Below are 20,152 nucleotides of genomic sequence, written 5' to 3'. Positions count from 1 at the left end.
ATGATTTAGCTCCCAGAATTAATTTGAAATTTCATCAGCACTAAGTAATATTTTAGTGGCAGTATAATCCTGTACATTACATATTAAGTCTGCAGACTGCACTGTCAGAGGAAGAACCCTGCAGTATTTAAGTGACACTGTAACACCATGGTATTATATTCAGGTCATTAGGGGGCATTTTACAGGATTGAAGTGATCTGGCAGAATGTCAAGGGTGAATCGTATATTCTCTGTTTCTTTGCCTCTCCAAATATGTAGATTAGGGGTTTAAAAAAAAAGAAATGGCATGCTGGTCGCCAGTGTTCCTCCCCTGTCTCAGCCCAGTGTATCACCTGTGCACCACTTGCATGGTCAACAAACGCTGAGGGGAAGGGAAGGGGAATAATAGATACAGATGGCTCAAATGCTGAGAGAGCACAATACTGAGGGTTAGGGGGTTTTCTGTATGAATCACAGCTAAGCATGAATTCAAGTATTTGGCTTTTGTGTCAGGTGTTTGCAGGTGTCTAGAATGATGGAAAGTTCTGAGCTCCAAGGTGGGTGTTTCCAGAGCAGATCCCTAACACTAAGAGGCAGGGGCACTCTTGTGGTTGAATATACTAAGGGAGATTAATACCTCTCTACCCTTTGTGCTTTAGAAATTCCTTCTAAATTCAAGTGTGTGGCCCATCATAATGATTTTGATACCTCTTTTCAAATGTAGTCATCATTCAGACAGCTCTGGCTGAATTTAGGGGAGAGTATTAGGCTGTGAAAAACATGTGTTCTCAGCAGCTCATTGCTGCCTCTGGCAGAAGTTGCTGCCATTCAGATCTGCTAGCTAGATAGTTCACATGATTATTCTGTGCACCATTAGAGACAAACTGGGCTGGGTTAATTTAAACATGCAAATAGTATCTTTGGATCGTTCTTTTTGCAAGAAACAGATAATCATGACACAAGTATCCCAGATGTCTAATAGCAAATTTCACCACATCAGTCTTCCCTCATCTTTCCTTCACTTTGTTTAACCTACAGTTTTTGGGGTGATGGGAACATTCGTTGAAATTAAAAACAATGATAAGAAAGAACCACTGACAACAAGTGAAGTTGAAATGATGTTTATCTTCCAGTGGTGGAAATGGCAATGGTAACATGCTGGTTGGTCTAGGGTTCGTAACCTTTTCAGATAACAGAGTGGCCATCATACGAATGGGGTGCATGGCTATAATCTTTCTGTCCTCCAAGTGCTTGAGGGGGGAGCCCCAACAACAGTTTGCCTATTTGAAGAGTTTGGTTTTGTCTAATCTAGAAGATGGGCCAGTATGTTATAGGGTAATACCTGTTTTCTTCTTGCTGGTTCTCCATGTGATGGAAATTCTTAGAAAAGTCACATGGGCAAGAGATGTGCCTGACTGCTGCAGAGAAGTGCTCAAAAGGAGTGGTGAGGATACTGGACAACTGGACATTATTTTTACAGGTCTTTCCTGTAAAAGATACGTAAGATAGCATTAAAATCTTACTAGGGAATGGTGGCAAGACTGGTATTTGTGGAGAAGTGCTGGCTATGCCAATGGGAGAATTGCCTTAGCTGGCAGACTGCTGCCGTAGGAGGCTGGGAAGGCAGATCAGCAGGTTAAACATGGCTGTGGCCGACAGCTCCGTGAGCAGACAGGAAGGGAAGCACATGTTCCTCCTGCTGCCTGACTGGGGGGGCTGGGGAGGACAGGCAGTAAACTACAGACAATGGCTGGGCTTGTGCACCCTGCCTACATAAGTGTCTTCTGCTCAGAATACCCACTTTGGGGGATGACTGGATAAACCCACAATAGCATTTTTCTGTTCCTACTGCTTTCATGTATGTAAAAATATTTCAAATATTATTCACTATAGTTTACATTACTTCACATTACTTCAATACCTTCTACTTCCTTCTTTTTTTTTTAATTTAAAAAGACTATTTTCATATTATATAGGCTACTTTCACAGAGGGTAAAGTTTCAGTTTAGATTTTGAGGACTGTTCTCCCTTGATCTTGATTTTGCTTTGGCTGTCACCAGTTTTTGTTTTAAAGTATGTATCAGAAACCAGTTCCATCCAACCATTTCTACTGGGTATTTTTTCAAGTTAAAGGCAATGGGCTTTCCTGAAAAATGTCCATAGACAAAGAACTCCCCCGAGTGTGTCTCTAGTGATCTGTGCAGTTAGCAGTTACTCCTGTGAGCTGTCATTTTACATTAAAAATAGAAAATGTAAACTATTGATTACATATGCAAGTACAAGAAATGTACATCTGTATACTAGATCTCCAGGAACTTGCAGATGAAAAGAGATTTCAGTCTCATTTTTCCTTTTAATGTGCCACAACAAGTAAGTTTTGGTCTTGAGGAAGTATGTGTGAAGCCGTAAGGCTATAAGCTTGTGAAGAGAACTTTATTCCAGCTATTTAGTTAAATAAATTAACAGGGACGTTTTCTGCGGCTTCCTTTGCTAAGTAAGGGACATGTAATAGTTATGGTGCAGCAGTCAGCAATACCATAAAGTTCAGAACAGGAGAGATCTTTGTTGTGCATACTGTATACCAGGTATTGTAGTTTTTGCATTCTAGAAGTACATGCTAGTGGCCTGATGCCTATGTTACTGTTCCACTTGTACTGCTTTTTCAATGTATTTGCTGATGCTGCAACACTTTTTGCACTACGTTTTAGATAATTCAACACCTGTTTTTCTCAATTGAAATAATCCTGCTGCTCTCACTGGTGGTGCACAGCTAAAGCCTGTTTTCCTTCCATCTCACTGAAGGCAAACATCTGGAGGAAAGGCTTCACTGTCCTTGGACATTGAATCTGTTGTAACTTTTTTTGATTGCTGTCAGTTTGAAGCATTGTCAGATACTGTTTTGATCCAGAAACTTTCCAAATCAACCTGTACCTCTAGCTTCTTGTAAGGACTGGGCATGAAAATAGGAAGATTGTAGGACAAGCCACATTATTTTATGAGGTGATGTGTATATGATAAGTTCTGAATAATTACACAATAAAGTAATCAGCCAGCAACTTATTATGTTCCTCAGTAGGGAACCTCAATAATAGGTCTGGCAAAAATAGGATTTTCCTTTTAATGGCCATTGTCAAAGTATTTTTAAGTATTGTCAAAGTTTATTTAAAGTTGAACTAATATCAGGTTCATTTTGCAGTTCTTTGTAGAATGAGTCTTAATAATGAATTAAAGGTCTTTTAGAAATAGGGCTTGTGGTGGAGTTTCATTTCAATGATTATTCCCTTCGTCCACAATGTGGTGTAGGACTGCAGATATTAATCTCAAATTATGTCTTATTATACATTTTAAGTAATAAACACCTGGTTCTGTGACAGTTTTGGTTTATACATGAAAACAGGGGATCAACTACATTTATGCATTTTGTTGCCAAAATGTAGCTTGACTTCTGCAAACAGTTTAATGGGGTGGATTCAGTTTTGATGCTGGTATAAGAATGTACCCATAGTAACATCCAGCATTTTTGGGAAGGTTTTGCCTTTGTTTTCTGTAGCTGGTAAATTTATTATCTTGGATGTGAATACATCCAAACCCAATTTACTACTTGTAACATGAATATACTGTATAAGCTACCAGAATATTTGTAGCTGTAATGCTTTCTGATGGAGAGGCTGTACTTTGCAGTATGTCTGTTTTCTTCCTTTTGTAAGCTTGCAGTTGATTCTTTTTTGGACAATGTGCATTCACACATACACACACAAAGTGCATTTTCAAGCTAAATGTGTGAGCCCAGGTGTCGTATTTCTAATGCCCTTTGCATGAAATGTGAAGTAATTGTCCAAGTGTGGAAGCTGTATGTATGTTTATGAAACGTGAAGTGCGGGCACAGTCTGTGATTTCAAGTGTCTTATGAAAACGTGTGTGGTAAGGCTACGCTGCCTTCAAAACAAACTTCTTATGTTCTTGAACTTCAGACTTCTCAGTCCTGAAAAGTGAAGTGAGTTACAGTATGCCTTAAATACCTCCGTGTGTGTTTATATTTAGTAGGTCTAAAACCACTTACACCACGGTAACTTACTGCAAAGGAGAGACATCTGCTGAATTAATTTTCATGAAGTAGATGGTTTTCTTAAGTTTTTGTATTGTGAGGCCTCTCAGCCAAGAGAGGAAGAAAGATACAGGAATGGTGATCTGTTAAATAAATGAAACAAGTGGATTCTGTGTAAATAAATGAGTGACAGAGATGATGTAAGGAGAGCAAAAAGCATTCTTACACAAAGAACAGTGGATAGTGCCTACCTCTCCATCACGATCCCAAACGCGAGGAAAATCAAAGGCTTTTTTCTTACTGGAGACACTGAAAGAAGGTCAAGTTCAAAAATAGCTTTGGGTCAAAAAGGAGGGAGGAGAAAGAGACAGTGTAGTCACTGAGATGAGTAACTTCAGATATCATTTGAGTGTCTGAGATGTCATTGAGAGAACTGCTGCTGAGGAAGAGGCCTGCCTCTAGTATTTTCAGTATAGAGACACGTGATACCACTTCCAGAAACGGGCTACTTTGGGTGCAGGTTGTCATTGTGCCCTGTTTATTGGTCTCTATGGATCCTCCATTTCCATGTGTGTGACGCTGGGACTTCTGTGGCCACATGCCTTGGTTTTCTTGTGGCAATATTCCAAGCCCTTCTATAAATCCTTCCTCATGAATTATGGAGGAAAAAACCTGCCCTGTTCCTTAACTGGCTAAGATTGCTAGGGAGGCAGTGAAGGCTTTTGTGTAATTTAACCCTTCTTGTCCTCAGCTGTTTACTCACCTACACAGCTATAAACTGACATAATGGTGGACGTATGTTCTAATTCTTATCATCACTGTAACATCTGGAAGTCATGACTTTTGAAGCATTTGTAGCAGCTGAAATGGTTTAATGTTGCTGAAACTTCTTTCCTATATGCATTAAAATTCATATGGTGGTGGATTTAATCTGAGACTTGTGTACAAGTACTTTGACTAAATACTCTGGGTTTAGAAACAGTGTAGGATCTAATATGCCAAGGAGAAAAAATTTATTTAATTTTGTTCAAAAACTTTTAAAAATACTGAGTCCCTGATAATCTTAGTAGCTGATACCTGTAGTTAGATTTTGAGGAAGTGTCTTCTACCAGCATCTCAATATTTTAACTATAGTTTTCAAAAAAAATTTTTTAAAAAGTAAGGCATAATACTATTGAATGAGAACTCCTGCTCAATAAACTGATATGTTCTTCAGGAAATTGATGATATATCAAAAGCTGTTTCTTAAGATAGCAATCATTAGCTTAGCTTCCCAAAATGAATATGAAATACAAACACTGAGAGAAGGCTGTGCCTGCTTATAATGGTGTTGGTTTTGTATACAGCGTTCTTGGCTTATCTTGACAGGGGTTCTGACACACAACAAAACCGATGCAAACTGTTTTAGCCACCAGTACTTTCTTCTGACCTTAAGTATTTCTTGGCTTATGTTATGAGACCAGTTCGAAGAAGTTTCAGTATTTTCTTTTCTCCTGTTTTTTTTCCTCTTCGTTTTAATGACCAAATACATTGGATGAAAAGTGGTCCTCCAATTAAAAGAGAAGCTGTATATTTAAAATGAAGCATATTCTCGCATACAGGAATTAAACTAGGAATTTGCTTTTGAATCAGTCTTTCTAAACAAGGCACAGAAAGGTACATAGCTGAATGTTTTCTTCAAACAATCTCTTCTATGTCTAATCTGGAAGTCTGTGCCACTGCTGTGAAAATGAAGCAGTGTCCACTGGACCAAGTAGTATCTTGCATTGAAGTCCCTTAGTAGAAGGAACAGTGAGACATGCACACCTGGCCCATGCGTGGTTTGTGTATTTCTCTCTTGAAAATGAGCATTCACGGGACTCTTCTGTTTAAACTGAAAGTCACTGTTGTAAAGGGTATTCTTCATTCACAGGGAATGAGGCATGTTACTGTCCCACTCAGTGGGACCCCAGAGGTCAGCCTGAACCCGGGAGATCCACTGGGGAACATGAAAGCCTTGGGGTGAACTTCAGGTTTTTAGATGTGGGTGGGTCTGGTTTGGTCAGTCGGTGTATTTGTCTTTTTCAACCCTGTTGAGATGAGCTTTATATATAGTGTGCTGAGTAGCATAGATGGGCATTACTTGCTTGCACTGAGCCACTGCTTAGGTGACCAATTACTTAAGCAAGCTGATTTTTGCACTGAGCAGGTTTTTTTTTTTTTTTTTTTTTTTAATGGACACAATTACCACTAGTTCCTCTTTCAAATCTGTCTAAAAATGAGTGATTGTTAGTGTTTTCACACTGATGATATCTTGGAGCCATTAATTATCTTCACAACTACATGTGTGTGAGAAAAGATTTGGTTACCTCTGTTTTACAGGAGACAGGGCATGAATTGACTTGCAGACAGTGCCTGTGCTCAGATAGAGTGCTCCATGGAATGATTCTATCGGGAAGCTGCAAGGAAGGGTGTTGTTCATCCTACTGTGCTTTATTTTTAGAGGATTTGGGAGCAAACTGCTGCAAGCATCAGACTGGAAGGAATATATGGCCTTTTCTCACTCTTTCTTAATTCTGTAAAAGTCCTTATCAAAAACTGGTAGTGTTTTCAAGTCTCATAATGGCTTAAGAGTTGTGTCTACAGAAGGAAGCCCAAACCAGCTCAATTGTTTTGTTTGAGGGCAAGGTGCAGCGTGTTGTTTGTGCCGCCAGCCTTGGCAATGCCTTCCCCTCCCCAACTTCTTTGTCCCCCTTCTTCCCTTCCCCCGCCTCCCCAATTATTTTTCCAGAGACCTTGGCTTGCTGCTTCTGGGGCAGCAGCAGCAGCTGCTAGTGCTGTCCTGTAATTCTTCCCTCTCAGTCACAGGGGACTGGAAGGGGAAAGATGGTCTGTCTCAGCAGCAGTCCACCAGCTGCCGCTACAATCTATAATGCGTAAATTTGCAAAATATAGCTTTTAATTTTGCTTTGCAGTCAGAATGAAAAACTAGAGTGCACCACCACTGCCATCTTTGATTGATTAATAGAAATAAATACTCCCTGCTCCCTGCTTCAGACTTGGACAAAAAGAACTTGGAAGTGGCTAAAAATAAAAGGTAAGAAACCTGACAGACTTACCCACCAACAGAGTAATTAAGAGCACATTGTTGTGTATGTGTGCTTGAAAACGTGCTCTGGCTAGGTAAAAGCTGTTGAGTAATGCAAAAATATTAACTAAATCAGAGTATAAAATCAGGCTTAGGGTCATAATACTCTCTGAAGTACGCAGATAAGCAGGGATTCTTTGTTACAGCATTAATGACTGAGGGAGTCCCACAGATTCTAGCCTAAGAGGTTTTCTTGGAATTGTGCATTGAGACATATTTTTGATTTTGAGGTTTTTCTTAAAGGAGAGAGAAGGGGAATTAAAGAAGAATAGGCAGTGTTCGTTCTCTGCCAGCAATGTAGTTGGAGTAGCCATAGTAAGTGCTTGTTTTCTGTCCAGTCATACACCTTGGGTAAGGAAATGGCCCATAGAAAAGCTAAGCAGCCCCCAAATTTCCATTAGAAATGGATTTGTAAACTCTTCAGTGTGTGTTTAGGAATGATGAATCTTTTAGTTGGAGCATTCAAGAAGAACCAGCGATAACATGGCCAAAATTTATGGAAGAACTTGTTTGAACTGAATAGTTTAACTCAGTGGGTTGTTCAGAAAACTTGAACTATAAAACACCATCCATGAAAAGAATTCATGTTGTTGTGGCATAGATGATTGACCAAAGAAAAACTGTTGTGTGTATAGCTGAGAGAAGTAGTTTTATCACAAGTCAGTTCTGCAGTTGATTTGTCAGAATTTGGGAGAGAGCAGATCTAAACCTTACCTTTGTGGACACCCTGACTCTGCCAATAAATTACAGTGTAACCTAGTACTTATTCCCAGAATTACCTGTCCTGATTTCTGTACATTTGACATGATACTAATGTCAGCAGTTTTAAGTAGAAGCATAAGCAACCCCTAATCTCACAAGGCACGCTACTTTGAGTAGCTATGTTGTATAGATGTGTTGGCAGAAGAAATCTATATCTAGATGTGTCTTTGGGACTCCAAAGAAAACCAATTAAAACAGTTGAAGGAATAAACAAAGCATCCTTTGTGCATGTGTGTGCACATATTATCTTTAATTTGTTGGAGTTTTTTAGCATGTGGAAAATACAGCTGTGAGTGTATACCATGCCTCCCATCTCCTGGGAAAAGAGAGTAAGAAGAAATTACGTAGTTGACCCATTATTCATGCACTTGGGAATTAAGAGAAGAGCAGTTTGTTTCTCTGAAGTCCTTCCTGGTTATATACATATATTTTAAATAAATGTGGTATGCTGAAATATTTATATAAAAGCAGTTTTCAGTGTTATCACTTAATTGGGCAAAGAATTAAAATTTAGTGAAGTGCACACACTTTGTGTCAGTTGCAGTGTTTTGGGTGGCTACCTGCTCACTTTCAGGGAGAGTATAAAGATTAACTGACAGAGGCTTTTCACAGGTAAAAACTAGCAGAACTCTTGGAAATACTACTTTAGCCAGACTTTACAATATTGCACATTACTAGTCTTGTCAAAGTGTCAGAAATTGCCTATTGAAATTTTTTGGTGCTTAACCTTTAAAGAAAGACTGCTAGAGTATGTTTTAAAACTGAAGTGGTAGCAAGCTGGATTGAAGCTTGCTAAGTTCTGACTAGGTGACAACAAAGGCCTCTAGAACTCCCAGTAAGGTTTCCAAGAAAGCAAGTTCCCCTTTCCAATACATATTTTCATTTGTCCTCCTGTTGTGGTAAAGGCATCAGTCTTTGGCCAATGTTTTCTGAGCTATGCACTGAAGTCTTTTGCAGATTCTTGAATTTGCTTTTTCTTGACTTTTCCTTCCCTTCAAAATTAATACCTTTATTTTAACATTCAAAGTCCCAAGTACAGCTTCTTTCATACAGAGATTGTTACCTTGGCACTCCCTTATTAAATACTGACATTTACTGCACGGGCTGTTTTCCATCCATTCTGCAAGGCCTGATTCTTCATGCAAAGAACAGCATTAAAGTGTCAGTGAGAACCAGTCTGTCCTCATTTCTGCCCCTGTGGGGATTTGAGCAGTCTCTGCAGCCTCCTGCATAGACACTGTATGCAGGGGATGCCACTTCTGGGGCAAAGCTAACCTGGGAATACTTGAAGAGTGGAGTTTTGAGGGAGTATTCTGAAATTTTTCTGTAGCTGAATTTCACTGGGTACCTCCTATCTAACTCTTCACATGAAAGTGGAAAGGTGCCCGCTACTGTTCTGTCTTGTCCATGGAACTTTGGCTGTGGGTAGGAAGCCCATAGTCCAATCTGCAGATCCATTCTGGTTCTTAGGATAAAGCATTTTGCGACAATAGTCAGATGTTAAAAGGAGATGATTCAGGAAAGAGACCTAAAAGCACACTGCAGTCTCCCTGAAAAAAATATGGCATCTAGGCAATGGGCAACTTAATTTCTAAATTCCTCAGCCACAAAATTCCTTGGTATTCTTAAAAATCCATGTTCCCCAAAACATTTTCAAAGAAGTGAAAAAGAAAGTGGGAGAACAAAATGTAAGTTCTAAGCTTTCCTATCACGTCACTTGGGATAACATCACTTCTGTGTGTCCTTAGTAAACACAATGCCAGATCAGGAGCCAGAGGATAATCTTTTGCTCTAACTTGTTTCCCTATATTATCTGAAGCTGTACAGTGTAAAATCAGGAATGGAGAAAGTCTATCCCAAGTCTCTCTCTTTGCTGCAGATACAAGCATGATTTCATTATACAAACATTTGCTCCATTAATTGTCTTTATTCCTAATCCTCCATTTTGCTTAATGGCAAAACATTTTACTGCAGGGGAAAAAAAATTAGATTAAAGTAAAGACTTTCAGACAGTAAAGACTACTAATTGAAACCTGCAAGGGATACCCCCATCATGGAAATTCAAAATTACAAAAGTTACAACTGATTTAACTGGAAAAGTGATATTTGAAAAATCCTCATAGCACTTTGCATTAAGTTTTTGTGTGTTTTAAGTCAGGGTTGGATTTTTTCTTCCTCTGTAAATGTAAAAATGTAGCTTTAGTAGATGGGTGCATGGAGTGCTACATGTGTGTTTGTACAACATGCATTTTATCTGCTGATGGAAAGTAGAGGTTTTGATTGTGCATGTGTGTCCATGTGGACCTCTAAAAGGAGATATATTGCAGATGGGGACACTAGAATCTTTTGGTTCTATTTCTCCCTGCTCCTTTCATGAGAGGTTTTTGTAGTACGTGTCTTCCCTTGCAGTAGCATTGCCTTTGAGAACTTGGAATAAAATACTTTTGCCTGTGCAAAGCTCACATGTATGTTTCTGTTTGGTTCCTTTGCAGTCTGTGGTATATACAGCAATGTAGAGGTCTTGCTTCTGTTCTCTAGAGGTTGCTAATGCTTTACCCAAAGGAAGACTGAGACATAGGAAGGTTTTCCTGCTTCTCCCTCCTGCAGCTCCTGCAGGAAGTAGAGAGCAGTGAGCTGCTCCTGGAGCTCCTTTCCCATATGACAAACCTCCAGCTTGCAGGCACACAGATGGGGTTGCTTTGAATGCATAAAAATATGAATGCTGATACTTATCTGAGAAACATCGTGTCCTTCGCGGAGTGTACAGTGGTAGGACAGCACTTCATAAATGGATTTTCAGATTGCACAGCATTTGTTAAGGAAAGGAATAAAAAGAGTATTTCCTTTGAAAGGAAGAAACTAGTATTCTAAAAGACATCCCTCAAATATTTCTGAAAAATTTTTGTTGCTATGAAGTTTAAACCTACATAGTTCTGGATTTTTGGGTTACTTTTTGGTTTCCTGATTTGGCACATTTTTGGACGCATAGTGTATAGTATGTTGGTTGTGTGTGTCATAAAGGCACCCCAGTAAAATGTAAATTCATGGTTTTAAAATTACTTTTCCTGAGGTGATCTGTTCTCTGTGTGTCTTGTGCTCTGTGTCTTCCTCCATTCCCCCACCTTCAGGTCCATTAGGTGTGTAAGTTGGATTAGCTCAGTGACTCTTATCAGGCCTCTTTTTCCTGTTACCCCCTGATAAATTTATGTGACTTAAAGAGAGAACTCCAGGCACAACGTCATTCCTGCTGGGGACAGGAGCTGCATTTTCTGAAGCTCAATGTTGGTGAATAGTACCCCACTGTGCTGTATATGGGAAAGTGTGTGGGTGGCAATTTACATGGTAAACAAAGGCAGGCAGGGAAGGAAGACAGTTAAGCTCATGTTTTAATGCTTCTCCTTAAAAAGTATCTGTCGAAAATTAACAGCAACAAATATCACAAAAAGAAGATTGGTGTAGATTTTTCCATTTTTAAGAATCAATCTTTAAATACAAGTATTTTTACCATACCTTGGTAGATAAACTTATTGATATGACTTGTACTGATTTTTGTGGTAAAGGCAAATAAAGACTGTACCTGTGACTGTTCAATTTAAGGATAAATAGAAACCTGTTATTTAATCAGCAAAATGGGTTCATACTCATCTGAAGGATCACACACATTCCCTTCCTGCCACCCTAAATTGGTTGTTTGCTTGTTTGTCATAAAAGGTGTAGAAAGGCGGTGTGAATTAGACAGCAAAAGGCTAGAGAGAGTGTCAGGAAGCATTGACATTCTTATTTGTGGCGTGTATCTACTATGTGACCTTGGACAAGTCTCTTCACCTATGCCATATCCTGTTATTAGATTATAAATCTCTGCTGGGAGAATGCTTGTCGCAGTTTGCTTTTGTATCTGGCAGAGGCTCTTTTAGATAGTATTGTAAAACAATAATAGAAATAAGGATAAAAGGATTTTCTCTGGAACGCTAGCCATTGATGGAGATAGAGATTTCTTTTTAAGCTTGCTCTGCCCACTCATCTACATAAAAAGTTCATTCACTGTGTCGCCTTCCAAGCAGCAAAAACCTTCTAACATGAAATTTTGCTATTTATTCAGCCAAATAAATATGAGTGACTGCGCTGTCCTAAAGAAGTTTTTTTGCAAATGCATTCCAAACTGCACAAGACTTAACACTGAATATTTGCAGTATTTTCTTTCGATTAAAGTAGAAGGGTTTCTGTGGCACTGCTGTATAAACTGTGTACTTCAGCTGCAGTCGCAGTCTGTTTCCTCGTCGCTCAGCGTGGCTGATCAGTGTGAAAACTGTTAACCCACGGACAGGCTAAGGAGCACAGCTCACGCTGCTGGGGGAAAGCTGCCTTCTTCGGAGACATGAAACTTGCTCCAGTTCACCTCTCACTTTGCTCCGAAGCCCTTCCTGCTGGCCTTGGCGCTGGGAAGGAAGCCCGCATGGGAGGCTCTCCCTTGCAGCTCGCTGAGGCGCGGCCGGGGCCGCTGGCCGGGGCTGCGTGGCCGGGGCTGCGTGGCCGGGGCTGCGTGGCCGGGGCTGCGTGGCCGGGGCCGCTGGCCGGGGCCGCTGGCCGGGGCCGCTGGCCGGGGCCGCTGGCCGGGGCTGCGTGGCCGGGGCTGCGTGGCCGGGGCTGCGTGGCCGGGGCCGCTGGCCGGGGCCGCGCTCCTCGTGTGACTCCCGGCCTCGGCAGGGACGGCCCCGCACCGCGCCCTGCCCTGCTGCGCTGCTCAGTGCCGCCGTTGGGCTCTGGGAATTCAGCTCTGTCTTTCGCAGGCTTTAGCAGCTGAAATGTCATGGATTTGCATGTCAGTGCAGGAAAACCTCACCTGTTTTCCGGTTGCAATGTAGAGGAGAAAATATATTTTCTTTCTAAGTTTTTGGGTGCTTTTGCTTTTGGGTTGTTTTGTTTTGTTGTTTTTGAGGTTATTTCTTCTATGCCATTCAGGACACAGCAAGTCTATTTTTCAAGTATTTTGCTACTAACTCACTACCAAATTTTTAAAAGGGAGAGAAATTAAAATTTACAGGTGATAGTCACTTAATTCTAGAACTTGACTCTCTAATTACAAAATAACGCATTCATTCAAAGTATGTAAGAAAGATTTCTTTTTAATTGTTTTATAATGTCAGAAAGGATAAATATGTAAGTCTAATCTGTGCTCCTGCATACAGCCAAGAGTCTCCTCTCCAATATTTCTGTCAAGCTATTTAATTTGTTTTAGCTTTTAAAAGATGCCATGTGATGTAGTAATTTACAAAGTAAAAAATGAAGATGGTACAAAGAGAACATACCTGACATGAATACAATATAATGTGCATGTGGTTCAACTTACTCTGGATAATATTCTTATGCTATTCCTGTTTGTTTCTTGGGTGCGATTTTGCTAATAGCAGAGAGGGTATTGACTGAGGTCTTTGCTGATAATCACACCCTAAACAGAATTAAGTATGAAGGTGGTGCTAGGAAGATGCTAATTGGCTTACAAACAGTTTTGAGATTTTTCACTTTCCCAGCACTAGATTAGAGCATGTGGTGCAGCAGTTCTTCGACAGAGAGGACTGCTGATGGAGTTGCTGATGCCAACAAAGCAGGATGTCCTGTGCTGTCACGTTGGGGATGGCTTCTTTGTGCTTAAGGCACAGACAAAATACTTCTTGGATAGCTGTGGGGCTTTAGGGAAGCCATTTAGACCCACCTTCCAAAAGAGAGCAATACACTGCCACTTGTCATTCTGGAGTTTAAGCTTGGGGGAGTGGTATATATTTATAAATAAAAGGTTTGTCATTAGCTCACATCATCACTGGAATACAGGCAGGTTTAAAATATGTTTGTCATCATGGAATCAAAACCACTGTGGGTTTTCTGCATTAGTGTCGATATGCCACATTGCAACTACACTGACTTTCAGCTATCATGAGCTGTTTGGAAAGGCCCCAAATGCTGCTTTAGACAACACACCTTATTCTTCCAAGAGCCAAGGCTTTCGTGGAAGCAGTAAGGGTGATTTTCAAAAGCAGGCTGGCATGGGAGCGCTAGGGGATGTGAAAGACAAAAGGAACTGGGGGCTTTAATGAGCACCTTTGTAGCAGTTTGCTTGCAGCTGCCCCAGCACGGTGCCGGCTCTGTAAGCGTGACCATGGCCCGTGACTCGCGAGCAGCGCGCCTGCTCTCGGGACGTCCGAGCTGCTTTCACCTCCAGCTCCTGCTCCCTTTCTCGGCACCTTGCTCTGCTCCAGTGGGGTTGGCAGAGCTGCTCACCAGGCGGCTGCTGACCTGCTGTGAATGACAGCTTGCCGCCATCCGAAGGTAAACCAGAAGCAGGGCTGCTGGCAGCATGGACTTTGTGGTAGTGGTCTGTCTGTGATGCCTCTTATGTTAAGCCGCGAATGATGGTGCAGTGATGGTTTTCAGTGGGAACATATTTCAGCAAAGGCTGAAACAATTACGGTCTGACATGAAGTTTTTGTGGGCAGTTAAGGAAAAATACTGTGAGTCACTGGCAGCAAAAACCTCTGTGTTGTTTTTGGTTGGTTGGGGGTTTCTTTTGTTTTTCTTTTTTAAGGCAGTTTATTTTTGCTGAAATTTCATCTCTGGAAAATAGAGCATTATTGCTGTTTTTTAGGAGGTCAGCAAAAGTTTAGGTTATTCCCTAATTTCTCAAATACAAAACGTCTGTAGTTGAGGCCAAGCATGGGAACATGCATCCACTGAAATTAGTCATGATGCAGTGATTTTTTTTGGCCTTGGTAGGTATTGTATCAAACATGATTCTAAACCTATTTGTTGCCTCGCTTAGACCTTTGAGTTGATCCTGTAACTGCTCTAAAGGGCTGATTTTTATCAAAGTTTTATTATATAAATCTTTTTCAGTCTTGGGAAGATAATGCATCCTTGTGTAAAACCTGCTTCTTGCTGGAATTGATGACGAGCAAGGCTCAGTTCCTTGCAGGGCAGCGTCATTGTTGCGAGGTTATCGGGAGGTTAAAGGTACAAATCAGCTGTTGGCTCCAGTAACTTCTGTGAGGGAAATATGGAAAAAGATACATCTTTTTTGTAAATGAGATAGCACAGTGTGTGAGATTCTGACCTTTGCTGTAAGAGGTGCAAGTGCAACAAGATTTTGTGACTCCAGGAAGACAAGATTTAGATGTTCCCATTTGGGTTGTAAAAGGAGGTGAACTTTTGCAGAGAGCATTAATAACGCTTGTCATGGGTTACTGTTGTGTATCCTACTTCAAAAACCAAACCTGATCCAAAACTTTGATCCTTTTTAGGTGGTTAAGGAAGGCACAAGAGGCATTTTACAGCATTGTCACATAACTCTGAACTGATGTTTGGGTTTTCTTGGAAGAGGAAAGAGTAATACCACAGCAAAGGCTATTCTTGAAGTATTTGTGACCATTTTGAAATTGGGACAAATTGAAACTTTCCCAGGATTTCTGGACCAAAGAGATGCTAGTAAGTGTGTCAGCTTCTTGAAGCTGGCCCAAAACTTCCGGAAGTTTGGAGGTTTGCACAGTGCTAGTGGCAAGTAGTGCTGCCTGGAAAAAAGATGCACGATTCAGGTTTTGAAAAAGGAGAACTTGCTGTGATAGATAAAGTATAATATATTTAAAAGCCTTTTGAGAGTTGAAATATGATTTTTGGTTTCTTCTACCCTGACTTACTCCTCCTCCCCATTTATATTTTTCAATAAATCTGCAGCACTGGAGTTATGAAAGTGATTTAGGAAGAGAAGACTGGGTGACAAGCTACCTAGGCAATGGCAGACATATTAAGCATTCTAAACAGTATCCTACTCTCTTATTTGAAGGAGCATTTCTTTTAACATTTAACCCCATTAGAACTTCAACATTGTAAATGATGATAACACATTTAAAATACATTTTGGTTTTTCTCATATGTGTTGTCATTTTGTGTTTACAGTGAAACACGCTGTAAGTTTAAGACTTGGAAATTCTTCATTTTGGAATTGAGAAAAGTATGAGAAATGGGGTTTTTCAGACAGTCTGAATTTCCATCTCAAATTAACTGGGAAATCCATGTCTTCCAAATTCTCTATTTAAAAAAAGTTTACAAAAAATTGCTTTGCTTTGAAATTGCTATCTCTTCAACAGTGCAGAATGCTGTCATCTTCCAGTTTCTTTCATTAGCTTTGTGTGCATCACCATTCTCATTCTGTTAACAAAAATATTCATGTACTACCTGCATTGTAGCTGGAGCTGTGAGGAGATGCAGTGGTAGGGCAGTCCTGGCCAAGACCCAGCCTATTTTAATCACTGATTCAAGAGCAAGTCCCAATACTAATAATTATTTGACCTGTGACGTTTTCAGTGTCTAAGGCAGGGAGCCATAGTATTTAAAACTATTTCATGTTTAACCAGCATTTTGTAAAGAACTGTTTATTTCATCATGAAAGCCAGTGTAACTCATTGGGTTACAGTGTAATCCTGGGTCTGGATCCAACGAGGAGCTGCATGCTAGCAGGAACCTCTCTGTGTGGAATTTTCATGAAGGCTTGGTGCCTCTGATGAGTTTCTCAAGTGTCTTCCCAAGGTTAGAGCTAAAGCCATTCAGTTTAGGGTCTCATAGGACTTTTAAAACTGTTCTGGAAGCCACAGCACTGTTTGGCATGACCTTGGTGTGAAAAGGGCTGTCCAAACAGGAGAGCTGCAAATACCAGCAGGCAGGGGGAAAACAGGAGCTCCCAACAATGTCATCCCTTACCACGCTTTTCCTCTGAGGGGTTTCAAAGACTGGCAAGCTTGTTTGCTTGGCAAAGCTTGTAACTGATGAGCAAGTTTTAATAAAAGTTTTGCTGGTAACTTACCAAAATAAATGTTCTCACTGTTATGTCGGGTTTTACAGTCACTTTTTGTTTGTTTATATTTAAACTCAAACCATTGAGAAGTTGTATGTTTCTGCAAATTAGGTTGGTATTTTGTGCAGTTTGCATTTGAAAGCAGGCAATCCCCCAAAATGTTACAACACAGGGAGAACAGGTGTATCTTCCCTTTTGTTCTGTCAGCATTTGTTCTGGATTTAAGGGAGAAAATAAACTGCAATTTTGGGAAATGCTGTTGCATAATACTCTGTGATAAAATGTGTGCAAGTTCTGGTCTCTTGTGCATTACCTACAGTTGCAAAAATGGAAACATGCTCATAGTAACAGCAAAATCAGTATGCTCTGGTTTTATATTTAAAAAAATATGCATTTAAATAATAATGCCCAAAACAGTAGTGATTAAAAGAGCTGGTAAAAATTTTGAGATTTTTGAGCTATAAAAATATTTACTTTTATGTCACTGTTAAGACAAGAGCTTAGCAAAGAAAATGAACACGTGTTTAACTTAAACATGATGTTATTTTGTGGAGTACTTAGTGTGAATCTAATTATATATGGTAGTCCTGACTCGGAGCTGTAATGTAGATCATGTAACCGAAAAAGAGCTAGTCATGACATGGAGATTAATCCATTTTCAGAACTCCAGGTTTTAGAGACTCATAAGTCAGAGAATCTTGGCAAAACTGTCTCTTATGACAAGAGTTAGAGGTAGGTATTTTTGTGATTGATTGGCCTGTTCTGACCAGGATGTGTTATGTTCAGTTTTGGCTCAGTCAGACTCTCCTGTGTGGTTTTGGGGGAATAAGTGGAACTTTCTGTGACTTATTTTTTGTCCTACCAACAAGATGTAAAACTGTTTTTCTTCTGCCAGCTGACAATCTTGAAAATAAAGCTGAGGTCTTTAAAGACTTCAGCAGCAGATGGACTTGGATCTTTTACATATAACTCGGAACATTATTCATGTGTGGTCCTCCAGCATTGTGTAATATAAGGGAGACTGTGTTATGCTTTTTTGTATTTCAAAAAATGTTAGTTGCACTTGAAATACTCAAAACCAGAACTTGTTCCCCTGATTCCACCTATCAGGTTGTTGGTTCTGATGCTGTTTTGTCACAGCAGAAGAACTGCTTGTGTTAGTGCCAGTCCCACAGGCTAGTGCTGCACACCTTTTCTCTTCTAGCAGAAGATATTTCCTAACCATTGGTGTATTTTTAATTAAAAGGTTTCTTGATGTTTCCTTAAAAACGAAAACAAAACCACTGGGATATCCGGGTTGGAAAAGCTACAATTTGTGGCACTGTTTTGTGTGCTTCTTAATCACATTGGGCAAAGTCCCAGGGGTGCCACTTTGCTATTGCAACCAGACACTGACTTAATCTTAAGTAGGATTTTAATGAAGATCCTGGTGAGGATGTAGTAAAATATCCAATAAGGCTACTAAGTTTTACATTACGTTCAGTTCTTGTAAGGTAGGCAGTCCTTTTCCCAAATGGCAGTTTGGACAGCTAAGAATCACAGCTCCTAAGGATTTTTCTTTCCATTTGTCCCTACCATTTTTTCTTAAGCTTAAGCTGAGACTTGTTTTTGTTCCTCCACTAGTCCAAACCCCCTTCTCGCTCTGAGAACAGTTGCAGATGCTATCCATTTAAGGTCAACTTCATTCATTTAGCCATGGAAATGAAAAACTCCTACCCTTCTCCTTCCAACAGTGATTACCTTCTGTAAATGTGCTTCTAAAATTCCTTGTGGTGAAGAATGTTGTGTGGGATGGAGTAGGGATGGGAGAAAATGCACTGGGGAGTGTAGCAGGAAAAATGACTCTGATTCAGTGTCTGGTTATAGATACATTTCTCTAGATACTCTACAAAGCTTTAGGTCTTTACAAGATTCCTCCCAACTGCCTTTGTTCTTTGTATAGCTCACTTTCAAACCTGGCATGTGGAATTGTTTTATTCAAACTTTAACTGAATGACAGGATATACCTTAGAATTAGAAATATGATGGGCTGTCAGCCGCTTGCCTAAATTCCATCAGATCTCTGTAGTTCTTAATAAATTAACTGACAGCTTATTAACCAGGCGGTACAACAGGAGCTTCATTCTGTTGTAAAATTTTAAATCATATTGTTCTAATAGGCATGCAGTTTATCACCGCCTCTTTTTCTTTGGGAATGAGAAATAAATAAGAATAAGTCAATCTCTCCCTACCACCCTGGTTTCTGGCAATATTAATAAAGATTTTGAGCTACCTGTAAAGTTAAGAGTAGATATCCTGCAGAAATACTATAAGGCACTGAGAAATTAATTTAATTTGGTGTCTCAGGGTTAAGTGAAAACTTGGAGCATTATAGAAGTCTAATGCTTTTTTGTTTAGTTTTGGGATTCCTGGGATTCCTGGTAAACAAACATATTATCTAGCAGCCAAAAAAAAAAAAATCTTAGAATTTAGTTAGGTAAGCTACTGGATCTTCATTTATGTCTTAGCCAAACAGAGGTCATAGGTTTCTTCATTGTTACATGATTCACTTGGTAAAGTTAGTCTGAGGATAGGTCAGTAATGAGTGAATGCTGTTGCTGACTGCATGTTGTTGCATGGTTATGCAAGATCACGGCTTTCTTCCTCAAGTTGGGCAATACTGTTAACATAGTGGAAATACCACCAAGAATGATTCCTTTATTTAGCTTTTCACTTGGAAGGCTAGGTACAGGTCAAGAGAATTAGGGACTGCAGTGCTTTATCAGGTCTGTAACCAGCTCCTGTACAGTAATTAAATAACACAGTGCAAGAAATGGTGCTTACAGCTGAAAAGTCTCCACGTGATTTTCTGAGAATCAGATTGGAACAAACTGAGCTGGACTGAAAAGTGTATTAAGTGCAACATTTCACTGAAGGTACTAATCTGTGTGACAGCCTGGGCACATCAAGGAGGAAATGAATCTCCTAAATACTGTTATTATTCTCTGTGAGAAGCCATGGAATACTTCATGAGTGAGATTTGAGCTCTGTTATGCCTGGTGGCCGCCAAACAAGGTTTCTGTTAGTAGGAGATAAGGACATGCAGCCTGGCCAGGGCTGCCGTGCCCAGGCTCTGGGCAGTGCTGAGGGGGGTCCTGGCGCAGGGCTGTGCCAGGGGTGGGCATGGCCTGCCCTCGGGTACAGCCAGGCCAGGGAGGTTCCTTGACTCGCTGGCAGCCTCACTGTGCCCTGTGGTGAGCTGCCGTGTGCTCCCTGTCCTGGCCCTCTGCAGAGGCCAGGCTGAGCTTTAGTGCTCCTATCCATCCACTGCAGTCTGAGTGTCTGTCATCTCAGACTCCACTCAATCTTGCACTAAACTGTTCTTCGGGTGTTGCTAATATGTATTCCAAATTCTTCCCTGGCT

At 40.4% G+C, this 20,152-nt stretch overlaps 1 protein-coding gene across 14 annotated transcripts in view; it reads left to right on the top strand.

The window, feature by feature from the left end:
• Positions 1-20,152, top strand: part of ZMIZ1 (zinc finger MIZ-type containing 1) — a 717,720-nt gene that overhangs the window by 502,844 nt on the left and 194,724 nt on the right. For 2 of the 14 annotated variants that reach the window (XM_068197345.1, XM_068197348.1), the window contains one exon: positions 6,979-7,100. The exons of the other annotated variants lie outside the window; for them this stretch is intronic. The gene's annotated coding sequence lies outside the window, so the exon portion shown is untranslated. The remainder of the gene's footprint in view (positions 1-6,978; positions 7,101-20,152) is intronic. 14 annotated transcript variants of the gene reach the window in all.

Source organism: Anomalospiza imberbis, chromosome 8 (genome assembly GCF_031753505.1).
Source record: "Anomalospiza imberbis isolate Cuckoo-Finch-1a 21T00152 chromosome 8, ASM3175350v1, whole genome shotgun sequence".
NCBI lineage: Eukaryota > Metazoa > Chordata > Aves > Passeriformes > Viduidae > Anomalospiza > Anomalospiza imberbis.
The sequence above is the reverse complement of the archived record's forward strand: the minus strand, read 5'-3'. Positions and strand labels throughout refer to the sequence as shown.